This window comes from Pelophylax lessonae (genome assembly GCF_965119305.1).
Source record: "Pelophylax lessonae genome assembly, chromosome: 5".
NCBI lineage: Eukaryota > Metazoa > Chordata > Amphibia > Anura > Ranidae > Pelophylax > Pelophylax lessonae.
In genome coordinates, this window is record NC_138772.1 from 370,539,657 (window position 1) to 370,559,448 (window position 19,792).

Here is a 19,792-nt window from a genome sequence, read left to right on the forward strand (position 1 = left end):
TTCCCGTTCCAGAAAATGGGAACCAGTCAGTAGCGAGGACATCTGGAAGTTTCTAGGACTCATCATCCTTCAGGGGGTGGTGGGAAAACCACTCCAAAAATGGTATTGGACCACGAATAAGATGCTGGCCACTCCATTTTTTGGCACAGTGATGTCCGAGTACCGTTTTTCTCTGATAATGAAAAATTTGCATTTTGCCAACAACGAGGAGTTTGATGAGGCCACACATCCTGCGCCCAAACTCAAGAAAATCTGGGAGGTGTACCAAACGATCGTCAAAAACTTCCAGCAGACCTATGTGCCAGACAGGGATGTTTGTGTGGACGAAAGTCTCATGGCCTACAAGGGACGCCTGAGCTGGATCCAATATATTGCATCGAAAAGAGCGCGGTTCGGGATCAAATCTTACATGCTCTGTGAGTCGTCCACAGGATATATATGGAATGCTGTAATTTATACCGGGAAAGGTACAAAGTTCTATCCCAAGTACAGCGGCTATGGGATGGCCACATCCTCTGTCCTTTCACTGCTGGACCCCCTTTTGAACCAGGGATATTGCGTTACAACAGATAACTTTTATACCTCTCCGGAACTATTTGAAGTTTTTCTCCGAAACAAAACAGATGGGTATGGCACTGTTAGGCCAAACCGGCGGGACATGCCATCTATGTTTAGCAAGAAAAAGCTAAAAAAAGGAGAGATGGTTGCCTTTCAAAAGGGTAAAATGATGGCAATGCGGTGGTGAGACAAAAAGGACGTGTGTCTCATGAGCACCGTGCACAACACCACCACTGCCATGGTCCGCACAAAACATGGAATAGATATGCAGAAGCCGCAAGTCGTGATCGACTACAATCACACAATGGGAGGTGTCGATCGAGCCGATCAGGCAATGACCTTTTACCCGGCGATGCGGAAGCAACAAAAAAAGTATTACAAAAAGATTTTTAGGCATCTCCTTGAACAGTGCCTCTGGAACGCCTATATTCTTTACAAAGCCAACACTGCCATACCCCTCGTTCATTCGGACTTTATCTGGAAGGTGGCTGAGCAGATTTTCATCAACCACCCGACACCATCATCAGTATCTGCAAACAGACCCGGACGACGTGCTGTTTATGTTGGCAATCCAGAGCGCCTGACAGGCCGTCATTTTGTGGACTTTGTACCGCCCACCCCAAAAAAGTTGGCGCCTACCAGGATGTGCGTCATCTGCTGTTCTAAAAAGGATGGCAATGGAAGAAAAGTCCGAAAGGAAACAAGGTACTATTGCCCAGATTGCAATGTCGGACTTTGTCTAGTGCCCTGCTTCAAACTTTTTCACACTCAGGATGTGTATTGAATTTCTTTGACAAATTTCATTATTTTTCCTTGCCTTCTTGAATAAAATTCTATTATTGATTGGATTATAATTCCATAAGAATTGTAGGCCTTTAATACATAACGCCAAATTTCCATGGAAAGAATTGTACCGCTTTTGGAACAGAATCCTGACAGAATCATACCGCTAGGGAGGTTAAGACAAATGGTAGATTCTGTGGTACTACAGAGACCATGCCAGTCAAGCTGCGCATTTGAGGGCCCCACCTTCTCCCTCATATTTTCCTCTCTAGCCTCCCAAGAACTACAGAATACAAATAATGAGAATACAGATAAGAGTGAAGGCCAGGGATGTAATTGCTACACAGATGTGCAGGAGTCATCGGTAGGGGGAGGATATGTATTGTATTGCTGCCAAGCTAGTTAGGGAAATATGTATCTGTGACGTAACTGCTGTAACTGTTGTTTCCTATATGTGATGTACACGCTTTTTTGCTCACTTAGCAAGCGGGCATGAGCCAGGCAAAGCCATTTCCACCAGCGAATAAAAATGTTTGATTCTGAAGCCTGAGTCCAAGAAATTCATTCTGGGTTTCAATTTATTTGCTGCAACAGGAGGAGTTCTGTCCTCCTCTCTGCTGCGGACTGCTGATGGGGGGGGGGCTGAAGATGAGACCTTCTGCAGCTGCACAGAGAAGCACAGGATCTGGCAAAGGAATTCTGGCCCCTCTGTTGTCAACTACTGAGACAAGGTGGAGGCAAAGACAAGGGGGGTCCCGCAGCTGCAGGAGAGGTGTGAGGGCTGCATTTGGCCCGCTGGCCTTGTGTTTTGACACATGCCCTAGAGAATAAAATGGCAGTTGTTGCAATATTTTATGTCACAATGTATTTGTCTTTTAGCAGTCTTTCAATTACAATTTCTTTATGAAAAAAACCTAACATGTCACGCTTTAAAATTGCGAACATTCGGGGAATTGTGTAAAACTATGGTAATTCAAAATATCCATAGGTGACACTCTATACATTTCTATCGGTTACGATCGGTTTATCGGTTATGTGTTTAGAGTTACAGATGAGGTCTAATGCTAGAAATATTGCTCTTGCTCTAACGATCGCAGTGATATCTCACATGTGTGATTTGAACACTGTATACATTTGCAGGCGCGACTTACGTTTACGTTTTCTTTGTTGCGCGAGCTCAGGGGATGGCACACTTTAATTTTTTTTTTCTTACTCATTTTATTTATTTTTTTTTTTTTTTTACATTGTCCCATTAAAAAAAAATTCTGATCACTGTTATTGCTGTCACATGGAATGTAAACATTCCATGTGACAGTATTAGGCAGTGACAGGTACTCTTTATGGAGGGATCTGGGGTCTAAAAGACCCCAAACCCCTCCACTGAAAGAGTATTAAAAATGCCAAGATCGGCATTTTTGAATACTGTCATTTTTTTTAAATCAGCGCCATTAGCTGCCAAGTAAACCTGAAGTGGCGTCATTTTCGGGTTTCTACATCAGAGACCCGTTTAACCACTTAAGCCCTGGAAGATTTTACCCCCTTCCTGACCAGGGCATTTTTTGTGATTCGGCACTGCATGACTTTAACAGACAATTGCGCGGTCGTGCGATGCTGTACCAAAACGAATTTGACGTCCTTTTTTTCCCCACAAACAGAGCTTTCTTTTGGTGGTATTTGATCACCTGTGCAATTTTTACTTTTTGCGCTATAAACAAAAAAAGAGCGTCAATTTTGCAAAAATAACAATATTTTTCACATTTTTTATATGAATTCCCCCAAAAAATGTAAAAATCAAAATTTTTTAACATTTTTGGCCAATTTGTTTTCTGCTACATATGTTTGGTAAAAAAAAAATCGCAAAAAGCGTATTTTGATTGGTTTGCGCAAAAGTTATTGCGTTTACTAACTAAGGGAAAGATTTCTGTCATTTTTGGTGGTTTTTTTTTAACACGTAATGGCGGCGATCTGCAATTTTTTTTGCGGTACTGCGACATTGCGGCGGACAGATCGGACCCTTGACTGACATTTTTGACACTTTTGGGGTTACCAGTGACATTACTGCAGTAATCAGTGCTATACATATGCACTGTTACTGCAAAATGACACTGGCAGGGAAGGGGTTAACTTTATTGGGGAAGGAGGGGTTAAGTGTATTCCTAGGGGCATGCTTCTTACTGTGATTGGACATGGCTACTGGTGTAGGAACAGTGATTAACGGTCCTACATAGTAGAACCGTATGATCACCATTCCTACACAGGGGAGAATGACAGGCGGCTTGTTTACATCAGCCGCCTGCCTTTCTCCCTTCATGGCGGACGATTGCGAGTGACCGGCGGACATCGGGTCCGCCGGTCACATGCATGGACCTCCCAGGGAACGAGCCGGGGCAGGCGCGCGCCTCTGCGGGCGCGCGCATGCCCGCTATTGGCTCACAAGCAAGTAACAGGCTAGTGACGTACCGGTACGTCACTTTGCCTGGCCGGGGCTGACCGCCGCAGTATATGTACTTGCGGCGGTCGGCAACCGGTTAAAGCTGAATCCGGCTTTGTTGGGGACGCTGGTCAGCTGGCAGATGTGCCGACTGGTGGCTCGGGTCTCCTGGTAGGATGGGAAAGCCCCGCTGAAGTGACAGAAGGAGGGGGGATGTCCTCTCCTGCTCCTTGTAATAACTGCCTAGCAGCTGATTAGCCGCATCAGTTATTACTAGAAAGCCGGCTGTCCTTTTTAAAAATGGTACTGCGGTGATGCCTGCAGCTGCAGGCATTATTTTTTAAAACCACTTCAGCAAAATGAGGCACAAGTATGTGATTTTGCAGGAAGTAGTTAAAGTGAAACTAAAGTCTCATTTTTTTTCCTTTAAAAATAAAAAACATGTTATACTTACCTGCTTTGAGCAGTAGTTTTTCACACAGCAGCCCCCAACCTCCTCTTCTCGGGTCCCTCTTTGGCTCCACTGGCCAATCCCTCCTGTCGAGTGGCCCCACAGCAAGCCACTTGCTATGATGGCACGCGACTTGAGCTGTAGCTCCCTGTGTCCATTCAGACACAGTGTCGCAGTTTGCCCCCTTCCTCCTGATTGGCTAACTGACTTTGATTGACAACATGGAGGCTGCTTCTGTGTCTTAGCCAATCAGGAGGGGCCGGTGTTCTAAAATTTAGTCAGACTCATGAAAATTCCGGACCTCGTCACTTCCGGCTGGTGCGAGCCCCGGTGCGCATGCGCACAAGGTCCGAGGCAATTTTAAGACTTAGCGAACAGCTGATTGAGAGGAGGAGGGGCTGAGGTGGGACGCACACACCGCCGCGGGAAAATTGCTGTCACGCGCGAACCAAAGCTGCTAGAGACCCTAATATTGTATTGCAGGTAGCCAAGACGCTCCCCTACAGCTGATAGAAATTTGGGGTCTCAAGGATGAAAGGGCGCGGAGCAGTGACCCCGAGGCCCGGTTCACCTCAGCCCCTCCTCCTCTCAATCAGCTGTTCGCCAAGTCTTAGAATTGCCTCGGACCTTGTGCGCATGCGCACCGGGGCTCGCACCAGCCGGAAGTGACGAGGTCCGGAATTTTCATGGGTCCGACTAAATTTTAGAACACCGGAACGCACATCACTCAGGTTAGCATTAGGGGGCTGAGAGGGGCTACTGCACACAGAAGGTTTTTTATCTTAATGTACAAATTCTGGGTTCATAGGCGGCTCTCTAATTAGGCAAATTAGGCGGTCGCCTAAGGCCTCGCACCTACAAGGGCCTCGCGGCCAGTGGCGGAGCGACAACATTTAGAAGGGCCCAGTCAGGGAAATCTCCCAAGTAAAAGATTGTTTTAAATCCTCTGAAATAAAAGTTGCAGCAGTGTGCTGCAGTCCCTTCACTGCAGCTGCCAGGTGTCTGTTGTCCGCTGACACTTACCCCGCCTTCTCTGCCTGGGGATTGGCCGTCTGATCATGTAATCCTAAGATGTGGAGGAATCGGTGGGCGTGTACCTGCATCAGTAGGAAGTGACTGCCTGGTCAGCTCACTCTGCTATCATTGGTTGTTGCTCTGGGAGGAGAGCTCTGCCCTGGCCCAGGAACATACAGGTAACCAGGCCCCGACTTGACACTCTGCAGGCTGGTCATAGATTTGTGGTGTCTACTACGCAAAGGTTGTGAGTAGCCCCAGGGAAGTTGGAAGAGTCCTAAAATGGTTGGTGGAGGAGAAGAAGAAGGCCCTGAGTGGCTGGGGGAGGAGAGGGTGGCTGGAAGAGAAGGAGAGGGTCCCTGGGTGACTAGGGGAAAAGGAGAGGGTCCCTGGGTTGCTAGGGGTAAAGGAGAGGGTCCCTGGGTGGCTAGGGGTAAAGGAGAGGGCCCCTGGGTGGCTAGGGAAAAAGGAGAGGGCCCCTGGGTGGCTAGGGGAAAAGGAGAGGGCTCCTGGGTGGCTAGGGGAAAAGGAGAGGGCCCTGGGTGGCTAGGGGAAAAGGAGAGGGCCCCTGGGTGGCTAGGGGAAAAGGAGAGGGCCCCTGGGTGGCTAGGGGAAAAGGAGAGGGCTCCTGGGTGGCTAGGGGAAAAGGAGAGGGCCCTGGGTGGCTAGGGGAAAAGGAGAGGGCCCCTGGGTGGCTAGGGGAAAAGGAGAGGGCCCCTGGGTGGCTAGGGGAAAATGAGAGGGCCCCTGGGTGGCTAGGGGAAAAGGAGAGGGCTCCTGGGTGGCTAGGGGAAGTGGAGAGGGCCCCTGGGTGGCTGAAGGAGAAGGAGAGGGCCCCTGGGTGGCTAAGGGAGGAGAGGGCCCCTGGGTGGCTGAGGGAGAAAGAGAGGACCCCCTGGGTGGCTGGGGGAAAATGAGAGGGCCCATAGGTGGCTGGGGGAGAAGGCAAGGGCCCCTGGGTGGCTGGGGGAGGAGAGGGCTCCTGAGTGGCTGGGGAGAAGGAGAGGGCCCCTTGGTGGCTAGGGGAAAAGGAGAGGGCCCCTGGGTGGCTGGGGGAGAAGGAGAGGGGCCCTGGGTGGCTGGGGCAGAAGGAGAGGGCCCCTGGGTGGCTGGGGTAGGAGAGGGCCCCTGGGTGGCTGGGTTAGAAGGAGAGGGCCTCTGGGTGGCTGGGGTAGAAGGAGAGGGCCTCTGGGTGGCTGGGGTAGAAGGAGAGGGCCCCTGGGTGGCTGGAGGAGAAGAAGAAGAGAGCCCCTGGGTGGCTGGGGGAGAGGGCCCCTGGTGGCTGGGGGAGAAGGAGAGGGCCCCTGGGTTGCTGGGGGAGAAGGAGAGGGCCCCTGGGTGGCTGGGGGAGAAGGAGAGGGCCCCTGGGTGGCTGGGGAAAAAGGAGAGGGCCCCTGGGTGGCTGGGGAAAAAGGAGAGGGCCCCTGGGTGGCTAGGGGAAAATGAGAGGGCCCCTGGGTGGCTAGGGGAAAATGAGAGGGCCCTGGGTGGCTAGGGGAAAAGGAGAGGGCCCCTGGGTGGCTAGGGGAAAAGGAGAGGGCCCCTGGGTGGCTGGGTTAGAAGGAGAGGGCCTCTGGGTGGCTGGGGTAGAAGGAGAGGGCCTCTGGGTGGCTGGGGTAGAAGGAGAGGGCCCCTGGGTGGCTGGAGGAGAAGAAGAAGAGAGCCCCCGGGTGGCTGGGGGAGAGGGCCCCTGGTGGCTGGGGGAGAAGGAGAGGGCCCCTGGGTTGCTGGGGGAGAAGGAGAGGGCCCCTGGGTGGCTGGGGGAGAAGGAGAGGGCCCCTGGGTGGCTGGGGGAGAAGGAGAGGGCCCCTGGGTGGCTGGGGAAAAAGGAGAGGGCCCCTGGGTGGCTAGGGGAAAATGAGAGGGCCCCTGGGTGGCTAGGGGAAAATGAGAGGGCCCTGGGTGGCTAGGGGGAAAGGAGAGGGCCCCTGGGTGGCTAGGGGAAAAGGAGAGGGCCCCTGGGTGGCTAGGGGAAAAGGAGAGGGCCCCTGGGTGGCTAGGGGAAAAGGAGAGGGCCCCTGGGTGGCTAGGGGAAAAGGAGAGAGCCCCTGGGTGGCTAGGGGAAAAGGAGAGGGCCCCTGGGTGGCTAGGGGAAAAGGAGAGGACTCCTGGGTGGCTAGGGGAAGTGGAGAGGGCCCCTGGGTGGCTGAAGGAGAAGGAGAGGGCCCCTGGGTGGCTAAGGGAGGAGAGGGCCCCTGGGTGGCTGAGGGAGAAAGAGAGGGCCCTGGGTGGCTGGGGGAAAATGAGAGGGCCCCTAGGTGGCTGGGGGAGAAGGCAAGGGCCCCTGGGTGGCTGGGGGAGGAGAGGGCTCCTGAGTGGCTGGGGAGAAGGAGAGGGCCCCTTGGTGGCTAGGGGAAAAGGAGAGGGCCCCTGGGTGGCTGGGGGAGAAGGAGAGGGCCCCTGGGGGGCTGGGGTAGGAGAGGGCCCCTGGGTGGCTGGGTTAGAAGGAGAGGGCCTCTGGGTGGCTGGGGTAGAAGGAGAGGGCCCCTGGGTGGCTGGAGGAGAAGAAGAAGAGAGCCCCTGGGTGGCTGGGGGAAAGGGCCCCTGGGTGGCTGGGGGAGAGGGAGGGGGCCCCTGGTGGCTGGGGAGAGGGAGGGGTCCCTGGTGGCTGGGGGAGAAGGAGAGGGCCCCTGGGTTGCTGGGGGAGAAGGAGAGGGCCCCTGGGTGGCTGGGGGAGAAGGACCCGGAGTGGCTGGGGGAGAAGGACAGGGCCCCTGGGTGGCTGGAGGAGAAGGAGAGGGCCCCTGGGTGGTTGGAGGAGAACGAGAGGGCCCCTGGTGGCTGGAGGAGAAGGAGAGGGACCCTGGGTGGCTGAAGGAGGAGAAGGAGAGGGACCCTGGGTGGCTGAAGGAGGAGAAGGAGAGTGACCCTGGGTGGCTGAAGGAGGAGAAAGAGAGGGACCCTGGGTGGCTGGAGGAGAAGGAGAGGGACCCTGGGTGGCTGGAGGAGAAGGAGAGGGCCCCTGGGTGGCTGGAGGAGGAGAAGGAGAGGGCCCCTGGGTGGCTGGAGGAAAAGGAGGGGGCCCCTGGGTAGCTGGGGAAGAAGGAGAGGGCCCCTGGGTGGCTGAGGAAGAAGAGTCAGTTGCCAGGGAAGAGAGTGGAGCTGAGCCAGTCCTGCATATCTGACATCAAAGCCAAACATCGTGGAGCTGGAGCCCTTTGCCCTACACAATGACAGCACCCGAGGTGGAAGGTGAGGGGTAGCGGGGCTGTGACATTATATAGCATATGGACTCTGTACATTATTGGTAGTTTTGGTTGGAGTTGTCCTTTAGATGTTTAACTCTGTTGTTTCCCCCCCCCCCCCCAGCTGTGAGGGACTGAGGAATGACATCCCACTATTCTGGGACTTATAGTCCCAGAACAGAGGGCACTACAAGTTCCAGAATAGCAGACTGCCATGCCTTAGTCCCCACAGAGGGCACTACAAGTCTTAGCATAGCAGGCAGTAGTTCCTCAGTCCCCTACAGAGAGCAGTCCAAGTCCAAGCATAGCAGGCTTCCATTCCTCAGGGAGGAATGGCAGTGCACTACACTGGAATTTACATTGCCCTCTGTGGGGACTCAGGTATGGCAGCCTTCTGCAGTGGGACTTGTCATGCCCTAGACTGTGGCAGACTGAGGAAGGGAAGTGTAAGGGGGTCTCTTGAAACTCTGATGCAAGGAGGAGCTTTGGTGACCACAGAGTTCCATTTTACACCAGAGTCCCCAGCTTTCCCCCTCAAATCAGGGTTCCCAGAACTCTCCTTACATCAGAGTCTCCAGCATTCCCCCTTAAATCGGGGTTCCCAGAACTCCCCTTACTTCAGAGTCCCCAACATTCCCCCTAAATCAGGGTTCCCAGAACTCCTCTTACATCAGAGTGTTCAGATTTCCCTCTTTCAGTGTAAGGGGGAAACTCTGGAGACTCTGATGTAAAGGGGGCTCTGTGAAATTTGATTTAAGAGGGGGACTCTAATGTAAAGAGGAATTCTGTGGACTCTGATGTAAGGAAGAGATGCTGGGGGGGGGGGATCTGATTTAAAGGAGAACTCTTATGTAAGGGGGGACACTGAACTCTGATGTAAGGAGGGACTCAGGAAATCATGACCTATAGGGAAATGCTAGCGACTGTGATGTAAAAGCAGACATATATATACATACATACATACCCGATGTTTAATGATCTTTGATTAAAGAAGAATTGGTCAGAGAAAATTCTAGAAACTGTGAATTCATAGTACAAAGGGCTCTTAATATATGCAATTTATACAGTTAATTTTTATCGCTTGAATTATTTTTCCTATTATGGGTGTGAGTGGGGCCTCATGTCCAAGTTTTGCCTTAGGCCTCACAAAGCCTAGAGCCGCCTCTGTCTGGGTTGTCCCCAAAAAATAAATAAAGGGGAAATCTTCCAATGAGAACACTAGTTCTGGTCACCTGTGGGTCCCCAGGTTATTCCCTTTCCTCTAACTTTATGTTTGGCTATGGGACAGGAAGTGAAGGTAAATCTCCCCAATGGGTCAAAGATGGCAAAAACAAACCTAATAGGGGTTATAACCTTACCTTACCCTTACCAAAATAATGAAAAATAAAATGTTTTGCCTATAGTTTTTTTTTTTAAATTAACCAACTGGCCTAAGGAACCCACTTCATGACCAGGCAATTTTTTGCAATACGACACCGTATTACTTTAACTGACAATTGCGTGGTCGTGCAACGCTGTACCCAACTAAAATGTTTGTCTTTTTTCCCACAAATAGATCTTTCTTTTGGTGGTATTTGATCACCTCTGCTTTTTTTGCACTAGAAATAAAAAAAAAAAAACAACAACAATTTAAAAAAAATAAAATAATAATTTTCTGCTATAAAACATCCAATAGAACCATTGAAAAAAATCACATTTCATCATAAATTTAATCATAAATTTAGTGCAATATGTATTCTGCTACTTGTCTTGAGTTAAAAAAAAAAAAAATCCCAATAGGTCTATATTGATAATATAATGCTAACGTTATAGCATCTGCAAACTATGGGATATATACTGGAATTTTTATTTATTTATATTTTTTTATACAAATAATGGCAGCGATCAGCGACCTATAGCAGGACTGTGATATTGCGTCGGACAATGGGACACCAACTGACACTTTGTGGGAACCAGTGACACTAACACAGGGATCAGTGCTAAAACATGCACTGTCACTTTACTGACACTGGCTGGGACAGGGTTAAACATCTAGGGCGATCAAAGGGTTAAATATGTGCCTAGCCGGTGTTTGTGTGTAATATATGTGCTGTTTTTACTTAGGGATGTGATGGATTTTGGGAAAGAAAAATCCATTACTTCCCCCCCTGTCAGGACAGAGCTCGGCATTGTTTACATATTCAGATCTCCATCCAGCCGCTCTCCTCAACGATCAGTGGGTGCCTTCGGACATCCATTGGCTGGCACCAGCTGACCGGCTTCTGCTGTGACGAATCACAGCAAAAGCGGTGCACCACCCTACCTATCATTGCAGAAACACGTGTATATATATATATATGTGATTCTGCGCAGGGCAGATGCCCTGTAGCAGTAAATCAAGTGGTTAATCTCAATATTCTCGTGCATATTTGTTCTAGAAAAGATTGCAGGTTTCATATAAAAAGATAATTCCAAGGCCTGATTTATTTTATATATAGCTGCCAACTGTCCTTGATTTCTAGGATCAGTTCCAAGTGTTGGTGGTTTGGCCCTTCCTGACAATCAAATTATCAATTTTTATGAATGTTGCAGCGCAGCTTACTATTTTTTATTACCTTGGACATTTTAGAAATGAGATGAGCTATTAATGTTTATATTTATCAACATGGCCTGAGAAATTACATTTTTAAACATATCACATGCCGCTCCAGGTGAGATCAGGCTCCACATTCCATAGCTATATACTGTATCTCAGATTCTAGCTCAGCTTGTCCCCACCAAAGCAATCAATTATACCAGCAACAGGAACACCTCACACTTGGATGCAAAAGAATCTTCTTTATTAAAATAACCAGCAGGTACAAGCACCAGCATTTTCTCAAAGAAAAAAGTGCTGTGCCTAGCACAAAATGCGTCAGTACTTGTTCCTGCTGGCAATTTTATTAAAGGAAGAATGTTATTTTGCATCTCTATGTGCAATGTTCCTGTTGCTGGTACAATTGAACTTTACATCTTTGTTTAACCGCTTGCCAACCATATACTGTGTATATATATATATATATAGTGGCAAGGTGGTTCTCCTGTGAAAAATCACGTCCCTTTACGTGATTCAGCACTTCCGGGTCTGGGGCACGCACCGCCGGCGACCCGCTTCCACTGTGAGTGGACACAGCGGGAGCCAATCAGCGGGTCTGCCTATGTAAACAAGGCAGATCACCATTCTGTGTAAAGGGAAGGTATTGATCCTGTGTTTCTGCTAACCAGGAACACAGATCTCTGCCTTCTCACAGTACAAGCACATCCCCCACAGTTAGTAAGCACTCCCTAGGAACACATTTAACCCTTTGATCACCCCTGATGTAAACCCCTTCCCTGCCAGTGTCATTAGTACAGTGCATATTTTTAGCACTGATCACTGTATTGGTGTCCCTGGTCCCCCAAAAAAGTGTCACTTAGGGTTTTTTTACTAAAGCTAGAGAGGGCAAAATTTGTCACAATTCTGCAGAGAAACCAATCAGCTTCCAGATTTTATTGCTAAAGTATAATTTAACAAGCTGAGGTTAGAAGTAGGGATGATCGAACTTTCTAAAAGTTCAGTTCGATCAGAACACCCGAACTTCCCGAAAGTTCGGGTCCGGATTCCAGAACCCCGTTGCAATCAATGGGACCCGAACTTCAGTAATCAAAAAACACAATTTTGAAGCCCTAAAACCAAATAAATGCCCCTAAAAAGTGCCTGGGGTTCTGGGTCATGCCCCAGGGACTATTAATCACACAAAAAAAAGTTCTTAAAAATTGTAGTTTTTGATAGAGAGCCAATTATTGAAAAAATTATTGAAAAAAAAAATGAGATTTCTTTGGATTTAGTGTCTGGGGGGTCTAAAAAGTGTAGTTTCAGCTCTGTAGCATGTCCAGAACCAGAAAAAAAAAGATTGTTTGTCTTAGAATTGCAGTAGAGCAGGGATAGGGCTCCGCTATTTTCACACCTGGCCGTTTTTGTTGCAGGCGTTTATTGGGCTTTTTTGTGGACTTTGGAGGCAGGCATGATATCTGAACTTCTGTGTAGGGGTATATATATATATACACACACACATATATGTATATATACACATACACACATATAGGTGTGAAAGTAGCGGAGCCCTATGCCTGCAAATATTTTCATTAGCGCAGGCATAGGGTTCTGCTACTTTCACACCTATATATGTGTATGTGTATATATACCCCTATACAGAAGTTCAGATGTTATGCCTGCCTCCAAAGACGCCCAAAAAATGCCCAAAAAAACGCCTGCAACAAAAACGCCCAGGTGTGTTGTTGCAGGCGTTTTTTTGGGCATTTTTTGGGCGTCTTTGGAGGCAGGCATAACATATGAACTTCTGTATAGGGGTATATATACACACACACACATATATGTATATATACACATACACACATATAGGTGTGATAGGAGCGGAGCCCTATGCCTGCAAATAATTTCATTAGCGTAGGCATAGGGTTCTGCTACTTTCACACCTATATGTGTGTATGTGTATATATACATATATGTGTGTGTGTATATATATACCTCCACAGAAGTTCAGATGTCATGCCTGCCTCCAAAGACGTCCAGAAAAAAGCACAATAAACGCCTGCAACAAAAACGGCCAGGTGTGAAAGTAGCGGAGCCATATGCCTGCTCTACTGCAATTCTAAGACAAACAATCTTTTTTCTATGGCGGTCACCCTGTCATGGAAGAGTTTGGTCACCCTGCCATAGTAGTCAGAGTCAGTTCACCCTACACTGCACTACGGTCACCCTGACACTTAACACTTTCCCTACAGAAACTAGATTATTGAATCTAACTATAGTGGAAAATAGTACCCTAACTACACTAGATATCCCTTTCCTCACACTAATAATTGCTAAATGACACTTTTGAAGCAGGATTAACAGAACTGCTTCCACTCTCTTCCACAGCCCCTGTATTACAGTGCTAGAGATTTGGCGGGGCTATGTTATAAACTGGGGGACGTATTCACTACTGATTGGCCTCTGGACCCCCTAGTCACTCCAATCACATTCCTAGCATCCTCCTGCCCCCTCAGTTGGCTTTTACTGATGGTTCTGGTCCAATCATGGGCTTTTAAAGCCCAGTTCTTGTCCCATTGCATTTTGGTCGGTTCTGGTTGCCGAATTCCGAACTTTTTCCGCACAAAGTTCGGAATTCGGCCAGTCAATGTTCGGGTCGAACCGATGGTCGACCCGAACCGTTCGATCGTCCCTAGTTAGAAGCTGATTTGTTTCTCTGCAGAATTGTAACTCATTTTGCCCTCTCTAGCTTTATAAAAATAAACCCCTTAGTGTCCGATTTGTCTGCCGCAATGTCACAGTCCCGCTATAGGTCACTGATCGCTGTCATTAATAATAATAAATGAATTCAAATTCTATAAAAATATCCCATAGTTTGAAAATGCTATAACTTTTATTTACAAACGATGGGATATATCTTTGATTTTTTTTTTATACTAGTATTGGCAGTGATCAACGACTTATAGTGGGACTGCAATAGTGCGGCAGGCAATCTGACACTAACTGGGGCAATCAAGGGGTTAACTGTGTTCTTAACAATGTGTAATATGTTTACTGTTTTTATTGATTTGAAAAAAAAAAACGGCACATCGCTGCTGACTGTAGAGAGTGCTGTGTTGTTTATCAACACAGAGCTCTCTTCTGTCATTCTCTCAGCCGATCAGCGGGTTCCGCCATAAATCATTGATGGGATGACAGCACAGCCTAGGCGGTGGGTGCTTGCAGCCTACCTGTAAATGCTGCATCACATACATGTACGTGATCCAGCACAGCAGGGCAGCTCTGCTGCAGTATATCTAGGGTAGGGCGTCCGCAAGTGGTTAAACACACCTCTGTTAGTCTATGTGTCCATGAACACATAGGCGTTTACAGGCATATTAGAAGAGGAGCATTTACAGGCAGAAAAAAACAAAACATCCCCAGCATGTTCAGGAGAGGAGCAGTTGAGCAGAAAAATGCTTGACAAACGTAAACGAGTCTAAACGTACTTAAATGCTAGACACATTTAGCTCTTGAGTGTTTTATTCATTTCAGTGGCCAGAATAAATTAAAGGAGTTGTAAAGTCAGAAGGTTTTTTTTACCTTAATGCATTCTATGCATTAAGATAAAAAGTCTTCTTTGTGTAGCAGCACCCCTAATACTTACTTGAGCACCATCTCTATCCAGCAATGTCCACGAGTCCCTCGGCCGTCCGGAACTCTCCCTCCTGATTGGCTGATACACAGCCGCAGCGCCATTGTCTTTCGCCGCTGTCAATCAAAGTCAGTTAGCCAATCCGGAGAGAGATGGGGTGGGGCCGAACTGTAGCTCCATGTGTGAATGGAAACACAAAGCTGCAGCTCGGCACAGGTGCCCCAAAAGCAAGCTGCTTGCTGTGTAGGCACTCGGCAGCAGGAAGGGGCCAGAAGCTCTGAAAAGGGACCCAAGAAGAGGAGGATCCGGGCCACTCTGTACAAAACCAACTGCACAGAGGAGGTAAGTATAACATTTTTGTTTTTAAAATGAGACTTTACAATCACTTTATTATTCTGGCTAATGGAATCCATTAATGCTCAAACATTTGACATGCCTAAATGTATATGCAATACGTGGCTTTAGATGCGTTTCTTAACCCCTTCGTGCAGGCGCCTTCAGGCCCTTTAAGGGGCTTCAGATGCCGGGAAGTGGGGCAGGGTTTATGATTATGTGACAGTCGTGATTGGCTGTCATGGCAGTCACATGATCGATCACAAGCATCGATTGGGAGCTTTCCGTTAGCTGTGCTCATCCGTTGAGAGGCCGCATTATTGCTTATTGTGTTTTGTAGGCGTGAAGGGGTTAAGAAGCTTTTCCTCCCGGGAGCAATAGGCATTCAGAGGAGAAATTGGAACGCCCTGTGTGCATGAGTCCTAAAGGTATATTCAGGCTCTGAACACAGAAATGTATTCATTGCAAATCCATGGTCACAAGAGGCTTCAATGTTGCTTTCAAGGTTTGTGTCAGTATTACACGAAGCCAAGCTGAATGAATGCACAAGTGTGTACTAACTATTCTGTACAGTACACCCTCTTGTACCCAGACCGCTGCAGTTAGCAGGTCAGAAAACCTCAACAAATATTCATCTGTACAAACTTTAAAGGGAATGTTTTGCCAAGCTCTTATATGAATTAGAACACAAATTAGATGCTTTATTTTTAGGTCCTTATGTAGTGGGCTATATGGTAATAGTAGCTGGTAAAGCAGAGTTTGTAACCATTGACCCTCAGTATTAGCAGCCAACAGCTTTATTACTGATACGATTTGTGCAGGCTTGATTTATTTGTGCCCAACATAGTCCCAACACAAAGACAAGGTAATAATTTGCCTTGTTACCCAGGGTGTCAGTTCACATCACTGTGTTGCTGTGGTGTTCACCGAATACATTTTCTACATGCAGTACTTTTTCCAGTGCAGGGGTTGCAGCAGGAAACCACCACATCCCAAAACCACTGTGTGAACAGAATGTAATGAAATGTTTCTTGTGACATTTCAATAACGTTCTAACAAAAAGAAAAAGGTAAATAGTGCGGTGTGTCTGGATAGGCATTTTGCCACTGTATCCTCCTAGAACACCCCAGCGACTGGTGTGAAGCCCTTAGGCTCCATGTACACGGGACGTTGGAAATGGCCGTTTAGGAGCAGTTGGGCTTTTTTTCAGAAGCCCCTGAACGCAGCTCCATGTTATCTTATCTGTCCATGTACACATGGTTGTTTACAGTCATTTGCAGGCAGTTGCGTTCAGGGACTTTTTTTAGAACGCAATTATTTGCGTTCGAACGTGTGTTTCCCGGCGTTACAAACGCGACCGAACCCGGCCGAACGCGATGACCCGTGGTTAGTGTTCACGTTTTTCCATTTTAAAGGGGAATAAATTTTGACCTCTAGGAACGGTTCTAAACGCAAACGCCCACAAACGCCCACAAACGCCCACTAAACGCGGCTGCAAACGCGACCTAACGGACGTTTGAAACGTCCTAAAAATTCCAGCATTCAAAGGGACTTTTAACAACGTCCCGTGTACATGGAGCCTTAAAGAGGTTGTAAACCTCAAGAAAAAATGAAAAAACTCTGAAAGACCAAGGCATAATAAACTAGTGTGCATCGCATACTAGCTCACTATGAAATACTTACCTTAGAACGAAGCCCCCGCAGCGCCGCCCGCTTACTGGTGACACAGCCGACATGTTTAGCCGTCTTCCGGGTTCGCGTCCTCTGGCCATCTGATTGGCCCGGAGCCGCGATGATATCACTACCACGCATGCGCGCAGAAGCCGCTGTTCACGGCACAGGGCTCTGAAAAAACATCATGGGCGGCCGTTCCTTCAGAGCGCATGCGCCAGTGATGTCACTGGCTGCATGCAAAGTAAATATACCCTAAACGGCACATGTTTTAGGAGATATTTACAGTACCTATAGGTAAGTTTTATAATAGGCTTACCTGTAGGTACAAGTTACAGAGGAAGCTTTACTTTCTCTTTAAAGCTGAACTAAACCCCTCTTGTCAATTTCAGGCAAGGAAGCTGCCATCTTGGCCACTGTTTGATCTTCACCTGCCATGATGCTGCACATGTGATCAGTTATGACCCCAGCCATTTGATGGTTTGACAAATTGGTTGAGAGCACGAGAAAATGTGACAGTTACATTTCTGGCACGTGCCGGAATGTAACTGTTTTTTAAAACTGTTAAATCAATGGGTTTAGTTCCGTTTTAAACCGTCCATACATGGATCGAAATCCAGCTGGTTCAGCAGGGACTGGACGAATTTTGATTTGATCTATCAATTGACTTGTGTACAACCAGTCTGCTGGAAATTATTCTCTCGATCAGCACAACCAGCTTTAGCCGGCGGTACTGATTAGTATATTCCAACAATGGGGAAATCTCCCTGCTGTCAGTATACAATAGCGCTACAGAAGGGGTTCACACATCGGGTGTGTGGAATCGAGTAATTTTCTTTAGTTAAAAATGCCCCATTACCTGTTCCCCAATCCCTAAACACTTACCAATCCAGTACTGTATCAGCTGAAGCACAACGCTCTCAGGAGACACAGAAAGTAGGAGGAGCTGCTGCTGCCAGCCAAACTGCTGTGAGGAGGAGGCAGGGTGTGTCTAAAAAAAACACAAACAGCCCAGCTTAGGGTGTGTATATGGATGCACACAGCCCAGCTCGGGAGCACACCTTCATTGGTACCCCTTAACACACGATTTGGTGAGGGGGCACCTGTAGGAATGAGGAGAGGAGAGCCCTGGCAGGGGACTCCAGAAGAGGAGTTAAGTAAATATAAAAAATCCATTAAAAATACTTTAAAGCTGCACAGTTTGTTTTTATCCACAGGCACCCCTTACCTGAATGGGCAGGTTTTTTGTAAAGGTGAACTAACCCTTTATTGTCTTACTCTGGAAGCTATAAAAAGAGGATCCTCACATACAATTTCAATAATCTTTACAGTTATGAGAAGCAAAAGATGAAAACATGTCTTTCTATGATACAAATCAAATAATTTTTTTTCCCAAATTTCTGGAAAAAGAACCTCAGGCTGCTGAACTCCCATGGGTAAAGGGCAATTAGCCGAGCAGCTGTCCTTTGTAGCACAGGAACTATACAGAAAAAAAAAGTAGATACAATCTGAAATCTTTCCAACTAGAATAGTAAATGGCATAAAGAGAACACACACACCATATAGCAGGGATCCTCAAACTACGGCCCTCCAGCTGTTGCGGAACTATACATCCCATGAGGCATTGTAAAACTCTTACATTCACAGACATGACTAGGCAGGCATGATGGGAATTGTAGTTCCTGAACAACTGGAGGGCCATAGTTTGAAGACCCCTGCCATATAGTATTGAAAACTACTATAAATGTGCAAATGTGTCTTGAGGTGGGGGTTGGGGCAGTTGAAAGATGGGGGGACAGCACCCCTCATTTGAATGCCTCGGTGAACTCAAGGCTTTTATTTACATAAAATAAAATCTCTGTCACCAAATGTATGGTAACACTCATACTGCTGTCATTCATCGTGCAGCAATAGATATGTAGCTAGCAAAAAGGAGAAGGAACTAATATAAAGAAAAAGATAAATTTGGCTGCTGCATGTTTAGATATAAGTAGTGATAGCAGAAAATAGGATGTAGAACGTTCTTAGACTTTACGTGCTTAAAAGCAATGCACTAAATAAATGTTATCGCTTCTAACAGCTTACGGTAAATTTAAAAGTATGAATTCCCCCCATTTATTCATTTTAATATATTTTTTGAAGATCTTATTACTAATATTAGATGTAAGAACATGTAAAGGTATTGACAGGGTGGAAAGAATATTCTGTAAAATGGAACAATGTGGTAGAAAATGAATGCAAAGTTGAGTTACCTTGTATAAATATTGTCCTTCCACTAGCTTGTCAGCCTTAAACATTGCTGTTTAGGATGCCATCTGTGGGTTTTTAATAACTTGTTTGGAATGTGTTGACAACTGATACTACTTTGCCAGGAAGTGACCTTAGCCCTCTGTCCCTTGAGATATGCCATTACCTCTGTGGGCTACCAGTCATATGATTTTTGCAAAATTAGATGTGTTCCATTTCGATACATTCACCATTCAGGTGCACCCTGTCTCAGATCACTGAACATTTAAAAGTTGTGTGCATGTTTCTTCTAAACAGAGAAGAAGACAAAGTTTTCAAATGAAAAGCAAAATATAAAAATAGTATTATATAACCCACTGCAAAGCTACCGAATATTCTTTATTTTTAACTTTTAATTAATTCACTCTTGCTCTCTCTCTTTTTGAGACCCTAGAAAACTAGAAGGTTCTGACCTTATCCATTGTTTTTAATCTCCACCCTATAGCTCTTATCTCTCTAAAGCCCCTTACACACACGTTGAAAATTGGCAGGGTATTTTCGGCCAACGTCTGATCTGCCGATTTTCGGCTTGTTAGTATGATGCTTCCGACAACCAACTCCAACTTTTCGGCCCGAAAAAAATCTGGTGTGCAGACTATAAAATTTTTGTTGGCCGTCAACACAACGGCCGATTTTCGTGCAGTCAGTACAGATTTCGACAGGGAAAAATCTGATGAGCAAGTTTGGGCATGCTCACTGAAGAAAAAACACAAAGAAAACAAACCAACACATGACATCACTTCTGAAGTAGAATTTTGTTGGCCAAGAAAATTCGTGTGCAGTCTAGGCACATTCCAACCAACAAAACACAACTTGGACAAAAGTCGGACGATCGGTCGGCCGATAATCGTTGCGTGTGTACCAGGCTTTAGGTCCTCTTTTCCATTACTAATTG

The 19,792-nt window shown here is 47.1% G+C and overlaps 1 protein-coding gene across 1 annotated transcript in view; it reads right to left on the reverse strand.

The window, feature by feature from the left end:
• Positions 1-18,904, reverse strand: part of SOCS6 (suppressor of cytokine signaling 6) — a 69,925-nt gene extending 51,021 nt beyond the window's left edge. Inside the window, exon 1 of the mRNA XM_082259137.1 lies at positions 18,864-18,904. The gene's annotated coding sequence lies outside the window, so the exon portion shown is untranslated. The remainder of the gene's footprint in view (positions 1-18,863) is intronic.
• Between the last annotated feature and the right edge of the window lie 888 nt (positions 18,905-19,792).